Source organism: Hemicordylus capensis, chromosome 2 (assembly GCF_027244095.1).
Source record: "Hemicordylus capensis ecotype Gifberg chromosome 2, rHemCap1.1.pri, whole genome shotgun sequence".
In the NCBI taxonomy this organism is placed as follows: domain Eukaryota; kingdom Metazoa; phylum Chordata; class Lepidosauria; order Squamata; family Cordylidae; genus Hemicordylus; species Hemicordylus capensis.
In genome coordinates this window covers 381989696-382002655 of record NC_069658.1, presented here as the reverse complement: position 1 = coordinate 382002655, position 12960 = coordinate 381989696, and positions in this window count along the sequence as shown.

Sequence of the window (12960 nt, the reverse complement as noted above, 5' to 3'; positions counted from 1 at the left end):
TACAACACAAACAGCACATGAGATTTGATATTTTTTTACATTTCACATTGCTGGGTTTAATTTTACTTTTTAATGTTCAGAGATTAATAAAAAGTCAAGTTAATTTAAAAAAAATTCTCACTGAACCAGGCACATCTCAATCAGGAAAGGAGTTTATTTTGCTGTTTAGGAGTCTATTTTGATCAAACCCCAAACTCACTGACCATACCTTTTAAATTCAAGTGGAGAACTTGAAGTCACAGTGCTAATGGGCAATCATTGCCGCATAATCTACCTGATTTGCATAATTTACAAGTTAACAGGTAGGCCTTCATGTGCAGATGAGGCTGCAGGGAGAATCATTTGGAGAATCATTTGGAGAATATTTTAAGACTTAGCAGAATCTACTCAGAATCTTCAGCCTCATATTCTCCCCCACATCCACCCCAGAATGTGTGGAAAATATTTGGGAGCACATTCTCACATGTGTGATCCTTTTGAAACGCACTAGCATTTAACATGCCATTATGGAGATTTGCACCCTTTTCTATTGTGATACAGCTTAGTTGGGCATAACATTTTTTAAAAAAGAAAACAAGTAGTAGAGGGAATTAGTGACAAACTATCGGGTCTTTAATGTTCTGTGCATTTCGAACCTGATTCTGATAAATCCAAACAAAACAAAATGGGGGTGAAACTAAAGATTTTAATGTCGTGTATTTGGTATGTGAAATTCATCTTGAGGATTCATTTTATTTCACCTGAAAGGAACCTTCCTCTCACATTTTCCTTGACAATAGGTGAACTTCCATCCTCGGATTTGATTTACTTTCCTTGCTGGAACCAGGGGCGGGGAATGACGTGAGGAGATTCTTTGAAGCCAGCCATGTTTGGAACAAGATGATTTTATAAATGGATGTTTCTCTCCATTTGCAAATTGCCAGGTGGAACGGAGGATGAAGTGCTGACAAGGTCAGAGAGACTAGAGATGAAAAGGAAGAGCCGGCAAAGTGGCTACGAACCCAATGAGCTGCCAGCGGCCCATTTATTACACTGTCTAAAGAGTGCCTGCGAAAGTGAGCAAGTGGTAATGAAAACTTGGCTCATCACTCACCCTTTCAGCTATTAACGACAGGCAGGGCAGGCACAGAAGACAAGGGGGTTGGATGTAGCAGGATGAGGTGGTCAAGGTTCTCCGGTGAGAAGCCATGTTGCGCCTTTATACAAAATTAGCTCCAATGAAAGCTGCCAGATTGGTACTGAAATGCAATATCATGCAGACCATGTGTCAGAATTAACACTGCTTAATTATCCAGTCCAGGGGAGAGTGGGAGGGAAATCTTCAGCTGGAAGAGGATACACTTTGTACTGACTTGTACTATTCAGTGTTGAACTCCTAACTTTCTTAGGGTTGCCAGATCAGATGCATCCAAAAACCTGAGATTTTGGAAGAAGAGGGAAATCTAATACTAGTGCAGAGCACAAAGCTAAAGGCCCAGGTGCCGTTCCAAAATGGCCTGAGATTTACTTTTGCTGCCTATTTATCCAAGAAAAAAAATGGAGAAACAGGGTTATTTGGGGCAAACTGGCAACCCAAGCTTCACTCATATGGACCTATCCAAGTTTAAATATTAGTTTCAGAAACCTTGATGACTGGTCTGTCACTGCTGAAAATATCCTCAGCAGGTACCTAGGGCAGGGCCTTTTCTGTGGTGGTACTGCAGTTTTGGCTGACATGTCCCACACTATAATGTGAGCCTTGCAGACCCACCCACATTGCTATGGGGGTTCTGACACAACAGTGATGCTGCAGCAGAAGAAGCCTGTTCTGGTACAGCTCACCCTTGTGCAATTGCAGGTCATGTGCTGCTTGGGTTATTCCCAGTGCAAGTAATGCATAACGTGTGACCGCACAAGGGTGAGCTTGACTGGAACAGCCCTCTTGTGCAGCAGTGTCACTGTGTGTGTTACAGCCCCACAGCTGTATGGGTGGGTCTGCAACACCTGCTTTATGTGGTGAGGAACATGTCAGTCACTGTCTATAATGAGATGCAAGGGCCTCTCTGTTTTTCTGTTTTAATTGGTTAGTTAAAACATTTTTATTCAGACAGCCATTTGGTTTTACTGCTTTTTCAAGTGTCTTTGTAATTTCTTTATATGGCATTCATGCTTTGAAAATTGATGTTTCTATTGCCTGTTTTTCTTATAGTGATTCTATATTATTGTTGACATATACTTTTTTGGACACATTTTTTATGCAGAGGAGTAGGATATAAATCATATGGAATAGACAGATCAGTCAATCAAATTTGTATGGAACCTGCTAGCCACAGCTAGACTATTAGCTGCAAAATGTTTGTCCAGTTCAGCAGTTCTAAAGCATGAGAGTGAATATCCAAAACATGGAAGGATGTGGAGGTATCTAAACCCATGGAATATATAAGGCTTAGATACAGTAGATCACAGATACAAACATTTAGTGGGAATTGGTTTCATCATGAAAAAAGATTCCATGTGAATGTTAGCAATAGCAATAGCAATAGCACTTACATTTATATACCGCTTTATAGCCGAAGCTCTCTAAGCGGTTTACAATGATTTAGCATATTGCCCCCAACATTCTGGGTACTCATTTTACCGACCTCGGAAGGATGGAAGGCTGAGTCAACCTTGAGCCCCTGGTCAGGATCGAAATTGTAACCTTCTGGTTACAGGGCGGCAGTTTTACCACTGTGCCACCAGGGGCGCATATGTTAGTGCATATCAGAGCTTTTCCTTGGTTTAGAAAGCCCTGTGTGTGTGTGTGTGTGTGTGTGTGTGTGTGTGTGTGTGAATTTTTTATTTTTCTAAATTAAATTTGAACAGAATTGTTTTGAAGCATATGTTATGAATTTTGTAATGTGTGGTATCTAATCAACTGAAGTTGTATTTCTAATTTAAGGTGTATGTTTTTTTAATGAAAGAATACAATAGATTGTTGGTAGAGGAAAAATGATATTCAGTAAATAAATACGCAAATACTTCTCTGTGGCTTTGGCACTGCCACGACTGACTTGGATCCAGATTCAGGAGCAGACTCCTCTGACAAAGACTAGGGGACCCCGATATCCACAGGAAATTTCCCCAGTCTAGACACCATGCTGGACAAGCCTATTGCAGAGGCTGAAGCACCTAACACACTTCAAATGATTCCAACAACTGCACCTTTTGCTGGGCTGGCACTTGAGCCTGTAATCCACCTGCCTCTCTCTCTGGCTCCCTAGAATGATGACAACAATAAGCTCACATCAAAATTACCTTGCTGCATGGCTTTCTGCATTAGTTTTATGGCATCAAAATGGTATTTTAATTATGCCTCTGCATTCTAAAATCAATTTTATATTGTCTTTGTTTTATATTAGTGCTTTAATATGGTGTGACACACCTTGAGGCTATATTAGAGAAAGTCAGTGTAAAAGTATAAAATGTATATAAAAAGTATAAAATAAAAAACCAAGAAAATAAAAATGACATTCGTCAGAACAATTGCACAGCTAGCAGCCTGAGTCCTTTGCACTGGGAAAGCTGGCCTTCAGGAGGAACCAAAGCCAGGCAAATGCCAGCAAGATCGTTCCCCAGAGCCACCTCCGCCATTTGTTCAGGTAGACTGCTTCCCACACTTGAGTAGCACCTTAGCATCTGCTGCTGGTGCCAAGTGCAGTGTGGACTGTCCTGAGGCCCTGTTCTTTCGCATACCAGGCCTGAAGCATTAGGGCCTGCTGCCCTGCATTGTTACCTTGGAGAATTATGGATGGGTAGGCTTGTTTTCACTTATGCGAATATATTTTTCCAGGTTGTAAGAAATAGTGTTATTCCATAGTTGTGTCACATGCTTCTATTAATGTGTGTGTGTGTGTGTGTGTGTGATGCAAGGCTATCCCTGGAAGTTGCAGTCACACAGTAATTGACATATCTGTATGAACTCATCCTTAGGAAGCCTTGCTTTTCAACACATACTACCTCACGTAGATCTGCTGCAACACTTTTATTCTGGCATCGGAAGGGTTTCCCCCTGGCAAGGCATGAGATAAGATGATGTGCTGGTGCAGGGGTGTAGCTAGGGGCAAGGGGCGCTCAGGTTTGCTCTTCTCCCTGGTGGCCCCTCAGAGCGAGGGAGATAATGAAGAAAATAGGGAGGGGTGGAGCTGGCGGGGGGGGGCCCTCAGGAGCTGGCGGGGTCCAGGTTCTTTGAACCCATCTGCTCAATTTTAGCTACACCCCTGTGCTGGTGCTAAATGTAGTGCACCTACTGCTTCTCAGCATTCACTTTGAATCATTGTAGCTAGATCCTTTAAGAGCAGTTGTTTTGTACATGGTGGAAGGAAATATTTGGCTTTATGCTCCAGTCCTCTATCAGCTCCAGTTCCATCTTGGTACGCTTCTGTGGGGTGGGGGGTGGGGAGGAGAAGGGGAAACTCCTGAACTTAGCAAAGAGGCACTTTAAAAATGACGATTATTTTATATTTAGTAGGGGGAGAGCAACTGTCCCTATCAGTCCAACATCCCTCCAGTGACTATTGCTGGTGTCTCCCTTTTAGACTGTGAACCTTTTGAAAGTCATTATTTATTTTTCTATGTAAACCACTTTCGGAACTTTTGCTGAAAAGCGGCATATTCATGATAGTAGTTCTGCCCCGATGACAGCCCTTGATATCAGAAAGAACCATTCTTCCGGCCCTTGCAGAATAAAATAGCAAAGGAACAAGAATGGGAGTCTGTTTCAGACACCTGACTGGGCACCCCAGTGTGACAAACCCTGGGAATTCTTTGCCTTCTCACAGGTTCATCCTAGTGCTGCCGGACGGATGATGTTTCCAGCCCATTTCACCTTGATTTGCTGCCAGCTCTGGATCACATGGCTATGTTTTGCTTATCAGGCAATTTGGATAGTCATCTCATTACAGAGATCCTTAATGAGACTTACAGTCCTTGCAAATAGGCCATCACCTGTTTGGCTGTTCCATCATCTTGCACCAGGCAAGATTCCAGCATCAAATTTGCTACTTGATTGTTGCAGGAGGGCAGCTGGACAAATAATGAACCCATTCAAGAGAATAGTTTTCCTACTGTGGAGTAGCTGTGATCCATTGGAATAACATCTGCCTTACCAGAATCCCTGTGAAACAACTAGACCTAGGGATGTGTGATTTGGCTTGAGGTTGAGCTGGCTCACTCTCGAACTGGCCCAGCTTAAGGGCTTACCCTCGAGCTGGACCAGGCTCGGTTCGGCTCGAGGTTGAGTTGTACCCCTGGACCAATGGTCTGGGGGCATTGTGGGGCTTCAGGTGCTGCTGCTGTGACCCAGGGTGTGTGTATTCTACTGAGGTTCCCACTCCCCGCTGCCAGCCTCTCAAACAGCCTGTTTCAGGCCATTTTCATCTCGTTCCGGGCATCTCTGCACTGGCGGTGGCCATTTTGGAGGCCACCATGCATGTGCAATGGCCATCTGTACAGTGCACTGGCCACCACACAGATGGCCAGTGTCTATGTGCAGTAGCCTCCAAAATGGCCACCGCCATTGCAGAGACACCCAGAACAGGCTGAAAATGGCCCAAAACAGGCTGTTTGAGACTGGGGAGAGGTCAGCAGGATGAAGGGGAACCTCAAGGGACCCCCTGCGGCTGTGGCAGCACCCCCCAAAGCCCTGCAAGTCCACCATTTAAAAAAAAAAAGTTCCTCCCCAGTGCTGGGACCGAACAAGTTGGGACTTGAGCTGATCCAGGCATGGCTCTAGTGTGCATAAAACTGGACCAAACCTGGTTTGGTTCGAGTCTGGTTCTACTCAAATCGAATCATGTTTTCCAGTTTTGTGTATACCTGTAACTGGACCATACTGAGTGTGTATATCTTGGCCTGGGATAGATTGGGGATTCTGTTGGTATACCAAGCACCAATGGAGTCCCTAACTGAGCTTATGAAGCGGGTCACAGAGTTAGTGATGGAATCACCCAGGCTTTTGGTGTTAGGTGACTTCAGTGTTCACTTTGGGGCTGGCTTGTCTGGTGCAGCTCAGGAATTAATAGCGGCCACAACTATGGGCCTATCTCAACTGGTCGTGAGGCCAACATACACTGCTGGTAACACTCTTGATTTGGCCTTTTGCTCAGATAAGGGTGGTGTTCAATGTTCCCTCTAACAGGGATTCCCATATGTTGTTGACTACAACTCCTAGAATCCCCAGTTGCAATGGCTTTTGCTTCGGGATTATGGGAGTTGTAGTCAACAACGTATGGGAATTCCTGTTAGAGAGAACACTGGTGGTGTTCTATGGGTGGAGACTTCTAGAGTGTCCCCATTGTCATGGCCGGACCACCACAGTTAAGGTTGGTTTCGTGGCCACAATCCACTTCTTCAGGGGTGCAGGACATATTAGGATGGTCTGCCCAAGAAGACTATTGACTCCTACAGTATAAGATTCCAAAAGGCCTCGGAGGGTTTTATAGTTGATTCTTGTCAGGAATCCACCCTGATGCCCCTTCCAAATCCAGGGAGGTGATTTGTTTAATGATATTTATATCAATTGTGTCACCACATTCATGGAATTTAATAAGTTATTACTTTCTTTTGCTGCCACCATATGATTGTCTTATTACCCTGCTCTCAATAAACAACCTCTTGGTCACATACCTTGCAAGCACAGAATAGGCATATAAGTTCAGTGCATCCCTGCCCCCCCAAAAGCTTCAAGTGTAAAAACAAATATGAACAAGTTTATTAAGTCAGCTGCTAGACTCAACACAGTGTATCTTGACCTTATATCTATATATTTAATTCTCCTAGATGTATCTGTCACTAATCCCATGCATGGCAGCTCTTGTGAGAGTTCGCGAGCTGATGATTAGCGATGGGGACAGCCAGCCACCAAGGGAGGAGAATCAGTGGCCTGGCAAATGGCCGGCCACAGCAAGGTGGGGAAGAGAATTGGCAGCCCAGCAAATGGCCAGCCACCTGTGTGTGTGTGTATGTGTGTGGGAGAGAAGCTGTAGCCTGACGAATGGCCGGTGCGAGAGGGAGGGAGAAGCGGTGATGCTGGGGGAGGACTGGGGCCTGTGATGGTTAAGGTCAGTTGGAATGCAACTGTTACTGGTCAGAAGATGTCCTTGATTGTAGAGGAGAGGAATATACAGTGGACAGGGGTCTGAGAAGAAAGGGGTCGTTAGGGAGGAAAGAGCCCCTTCAGCAGAAGAAGGTTGCTGCTGTGTGAATCAGATGAGGAAACAAGGTGAACAAGATCTGTTAACTCAGGAAGGGAGAGAGCGGGGAGGGAGGGACAGAGGGGAAGAAAGACAGAGGGGAAGAGCAAGCAGAGGACAAAGAAAGAGAGAAAAAGAAAGGGAGGGGAAGAAAGAAAGAAGGAAGGGAGAGGGACAGGCCTGAGCCTGTCAGTGGCCTGAGGAGAACAAGCAGCCATGGCGGTGATGGCAGCAAGGAAGGGCCCAGTCAACCGCTGCTGCTGCTCCTGTGGGGAGGACCAGGAGCGGGACCTGGGTGAGGGTGGGGATGTTTCTGGGGATAGGAGGCTGCAGCTTGGCCAATAGGCAGCAGCCACGCTGCAGCCACAACCAATTGGGGTGAGGGAGATAGAGTAAAGGGATGAAGGAGTGACCAAGAGGGGTGAGGAGGATGGAAGCAACTGGATGGAGGAGGAGCAGGAATGCAGCTCAGGTGAGGGTGGAGAGATATCTGAGGTGAGGGGGGCTGTGGCAGGGGGTGAGGGGAGCAATCAAGTACTAGCGCACAGATGCTCTGTGTGGGTTAAGCTAGTTTCTAAATACATCTTTTAGATATCAGCTAGCGTTTTCTGATCCCAGTCCTGCACAGTACTTCACCAACTCCTAACTCTCCAACTGTCACCAACTGACTCGTAGTCAACCCCACCTCTCTCTCACACACATTGCACGTACACTTTGCATGTACACTATTACCCCTAAGGGTCCTTTGTTGCACTTCAAAATTGGCTCCATGGTACACTGAACAGCTACGAGAGTTGAAGCGGCAAGGGAGAAGACTAGAGCGTAAGTGGAGAAGACTCAAACTGAACCCAAAAGACATGACGTATAGCCCATTTGAAGGCTTATTCTGTGGCAATGCGTGCAGCGAAGAAGCAATTCTATTCTGCACGTATTGTGTCCACAAGTTTGCGTCGGGCAGAGTTGCTCAGAGTTATGAGGGGACTAACTCAGTTTCTGTCATCTTTGAACTTAGATTTGTATTTTTCATCATCCTGCTGTGATGCTTTTAACAACATTTTGCGGATAGAATCTCTCACATTTGTGATGACTTGGATTCCACAGTTATGGCATGGTCAATTGTAGAGGTGTCCAGTAATCCTCTGCTTCAATTAAAATGGTTCAGTTTCAATTTGTGATTCCTGAGAATGTGGACAAGCACAAGTGGTGTTTGGCCTACCACTTGTCCTTTGGATCCATGCCCAACATGGCTTATAACATCTATCAGGGAGGCTGTTAGAGATGGCCTAGTTGACATCATAAATGCCTCACTGAGGGAGGGCAGAATGCCTCCATGTTTGAAGGAGGCAATTGTGAAATCTTTACTTAAGACGCCTGCCCTAGAGCCATCAGTGATGAATTATTATAGGCCAGTCTCCAGCCTCCCTTGGGTGAGCAAGGTAATTGAGAGGGTGGTGGCTGATCAACTCCAGGCAATTTTGGAATTTCAAACTGGCTTTAGAGCAGGCTATGGGGTGGAGACTGCCTTGATTGGCCTGATGGATGACCTCTACCAAGGAATGGACAGAGGGAGTGTGACTCTTTTAGTTCTTTTGGATTTTTCTACAGCTTTCAATATAATCAACAATGGTATCCTTCCGGGTTGTTTGGAGGATTTGGGAATAGGTGGTACTGCTTGCAGTGGTTCTGTTCCTACCTCTCTGGCAGATCTTCCAGATGGTGTCACTTGGAGCTAGTTGCTCTCTGAATGAGAGCTATCGTATGGTGACCCTCAGAGCTCCATCCTATCTCCAATGCTTTTTAACATCTACATGAAACTTCTGGGTGAGATCATCAGGAGATTTGGTATTAACAATATGCTGATGACACCCAATCTATTTCACCATGACATTATCATCAGGAAATGGTATAACCCTCCTAAATGCCTTCCTACAGGTAGTAATGGACTGGATGAAGGATAATAAATTGAAACTGAATCCAAGTAAGACAGAGGTACTCATGGAAAGGGGACATACTTCAAAGGATGTGATAGATCTTCCTGTTCTGGGTGGGGTTGTACTCCCCCTGAAGGAACAGGTCCATAGCTTGGGAGTGCTTCTGGGCCTGGGTGTCAAGGTCTGGCCAGCTGCTAGGGAAGTTCATGAAGGAAGTGGAGCTGCTGAAATCGGATACGGCTTGGCTGAACGCTGTCGACAAGAATGTTGACGAACGTTGATTCTCAGCAATGAGTTGGAGGCTGGAGATGTGATTTATAGAGCAAGCCGAGAGCTCCCAGCTGGTAGGAATTCAAGGCTTGTCAGCCCTCAGCAACAGGCGTTTGCTCCTCCTAACAGCCTCTAATTGCGTTCTATGTCTCGTGAGCCTGCGCTGTTGTGGAGTCAGTGGTGTTTCATTGCTTAGCTCTTCTTCGCATTGGTCCCTCATGCCTTCCGCTGACTCAGGTTGCCGTGCCTGCTCTAAATCATTAGTTGGATCTACCACAGCCGTTTCATGAACACTGACAGCCAGGCTCTGCCCCCAGACACTCCTGAATCAGCTGGAAAGTTGACAGCTTCCCCTTCCTCCTCGCTGTCGGAGCTCGAGGGCATGACACTGGGCCTCACTCTGGGGCTATTCTCACGATCAGCAAAAATTGAGCTAGGAGAGCCTAGCCCGATTTTTGCTGATCGTGTAAACCACTGGGCTCGCAGGCGAGCCCAGTGGCTTACAAGTGGCTAGCCTGCTTTTGAAGCCCTCCCCAAAGCCCGGGTTTGCGGAGCAAGAGCTCCGCAAACCTGGGCTTCCAGATCGTGAGCAGCCACGGTGTGGCTCCGTGCCACAGCTACTCACAAGGAGACCCCCGGAGGGGAGGTGAAAAGCCACCTCCCGGCTCCGGGGGTCTTGCCAGCATGCCCTGCATGCTGGGGCAGGGCATGCTGGAGCTTCCGGGGCTGCACGGCCCCCGCTCCCCCCAGCCGGCTCTGTCACGGAGCTGGCAATCATGTGGGCGGCCGATCCGGCTGCCCAGGGCTCCCTCTGCAATCATCTGCGGGGATCTCCCCGCTCATCCCACCAAACCGGGTCTCACTAATCGTTAGACTCAGCTCTCTGGTTTCTCAGGTTGAGGCCATGGCCAAGAGCACTTCCTATCAACTTCAGTTGATATGATGGCTGTGTCTGTTCTTTTAAAATAATGATCTCAGAACTGTGGTGCACTCTCTGGTAATTTTCTGGCTTGACTACTGCAATATGCTCTATGTGGGGCTGCCTTTGTATGTAGTTCAGGAACTTGATTTGTGAGCATTGTAAGATATTCCCTGTGGGTGACAATACAAGGTGCTAGCACCCTCCGGATAAAAACGGTGACAGTGACTGGGTGTTTCAAGAAGAAATCAGGGAGGCATCAAGGATAGACAGGGTAGTAATAATAGGTGACTTCAATTACCCACACATAGACTGGGTAAATCCACAGTCAGGTAATGACATAGAGGTCAAATTTCTAGAAATGCTGATTGACTATGCCCTACTGTGGAACCAACCAGAGAGAAGGCAACTTTGGACTTAATCCTGAGTGGCACCCAGGACCTGGTGCGTGATGTCAGTGTCATGGACCCTTTAGGGAACAGTGACCATAGTATGATCAAATTCAGCATAGATGCAGGGAGAGAATCAGCAAGGAAGTCTAACACAGACACTTTGAATTTCAGAAGAGGAAACTTCTCCAAAATGAGGTGTATAGTGAAAAGAAAGCTGAAAGGGAAAATCATGAGAGTCACTTTGCTCCAGAATGCATGGCATTTACTTCAAACCACAATACTAGAAACCCAGTTAGATTGTATACTCAAAAGGAGGAAAGGTACCTCTAAGTCCAGGAGGATGCCAGCATGGCTAACAGGTAATGTCAAGGAAGCCAGAAAAGGGAAGATTTCTTTCCAAAATTGGAAGGCCTGTCCAAACGAAGAGAACAGAAAAGAATGCAAACTCTGGCAAAAGAAATGCAAGGTGACAATAAGGGAGGCAAAAAGAGAGTTTGAGAAACATTTAGCTAAAAGCATCAAGGGGAATAACAAAAAACTATTTAAATGTATCAGAAGCAGGAAACCTGCCAGGGAGGCGGTTGGACCATTAGACAATGAGGGAGTAAAAGGAGGATATAGAGGTTGCAGAGAAGCTAAATGAGTTCTTTGCATCCGTCTTCATGGCAGAGGATATGGAGCATATACCTGTTCCTGAACCAGGCTCTTCAGGGATGGAGGCTAAAGAACTGAGTCAGATAGAAGTGACAGGAGATGATGTTCTAAACTGTTTGGAAAAACTAAAAACTAGAAAATTACTGGGGCCGAATGGCATCTATCCAAGAGTCCTTAGAGAACTCAAATGTGAAACTGTTGACCTCCTTGCTAAAATATGTAACTTATCCCTGCAATCTGGCTCTGTACTGGAGGACTGGGAAGCAGCAAATGTAACACCAATTTTCAAAAATGGATCCAGGGGCGATCTGAGAAATTACAGGCCGGTTAGCCTAACGTCCATTCCAGGCAAAAAATGATGGAAAACATCCTCAAGGATAAAATTGTAAAGCACATAGAAGAACAGGCCCTGCTGAGAGAATCAGCATGGCTTCCGCAAAGATAAATCTTGCCTCACAAACCTTTTGGAGTTATTTGAAAGTGTCAACAAGTGTGTGGATCAAGGTGATCCAGTTGACATAGTATACCTGGACTTCCTAAAAGCTTTCGACAAAGTTCCTCATCAAAGACTCCTGAGGAAACTTAGCAGTCATGGGATAAGGGGACAAGTACATGTGTGGATTGGTAACTGGTTGAAGGACAGGAAACAGAGGGTAGGTATAAATGGAGAGTTTTCACAATGGAGGGAAGTAAGAAGCGGGGTCCCTCAGGGATCTGTACTGGGACTGGTGCTTTTTAATTTATTCATAAATGATCTAGAAGTAGGGGTAAGCAGTGAGGTGGGCAAATTTGCAGATGATACCAAGCTCTTTCAGGTAGTGAAATCCAAAATGGATTGTGAGGAGCTCCAAAAGGATCTCTCCAAACTGGGTGAGTGGGCAACAAAATGGCAAACGCAGTTCAGTGTTGGCAAGTGTAAAGTGATGCACATTGAGACAAAAAAACCCAACTTCAAGTATATGTTGATGGGATCTGAACTGTCGGTGACTGACCAGGAGAGCGATTTGGGGGGTCATGGTGGACAGCTTCTTGAAAGTGTCGACTCAATGTGCGGCAGCTGTGAAAAAGGCAAATTCCATGCTAGGGATCATTAGAAAGGGGATTTAAAATAAATCATTTTATAATGCCCTTATACAAAACTATGGTGCAGCCACACTTGGAGTACTGCTTACAATTCTGGTCACCACTTCTAAAAAAGGACATTGTAGAACTGGAAAAGGTGCAGAAGAGGGCAACCAAGATGATCAGGGGCCTAGAGCACCTTCCTTATGAGGCAAGGCTACAACACCTGGGGCTATTTAGTTTAGAAAAAAGTCGACTGCATGGAAGCATGATAGCCAACAACCTGGATGGCTTAAAGGGGGGTTTGGATAACTTCATGGAGGAGAGGTCTATCAATGGCTACTAGTCGGAGGGCTATAGGCCACCTCCAACCTTAAAGGAAAGATGCCTCTGAGTACCAGTTGCAGGGGAGTAACAGCAGGAGAGAGGGCATGCCCTCAACTCCTGCCTGTAGGCTCCCAGTGGCATCTGTTGGGCCACTGTGTGAAACAGGATGCTGGACTAGATGGGCCTTGGGCCTG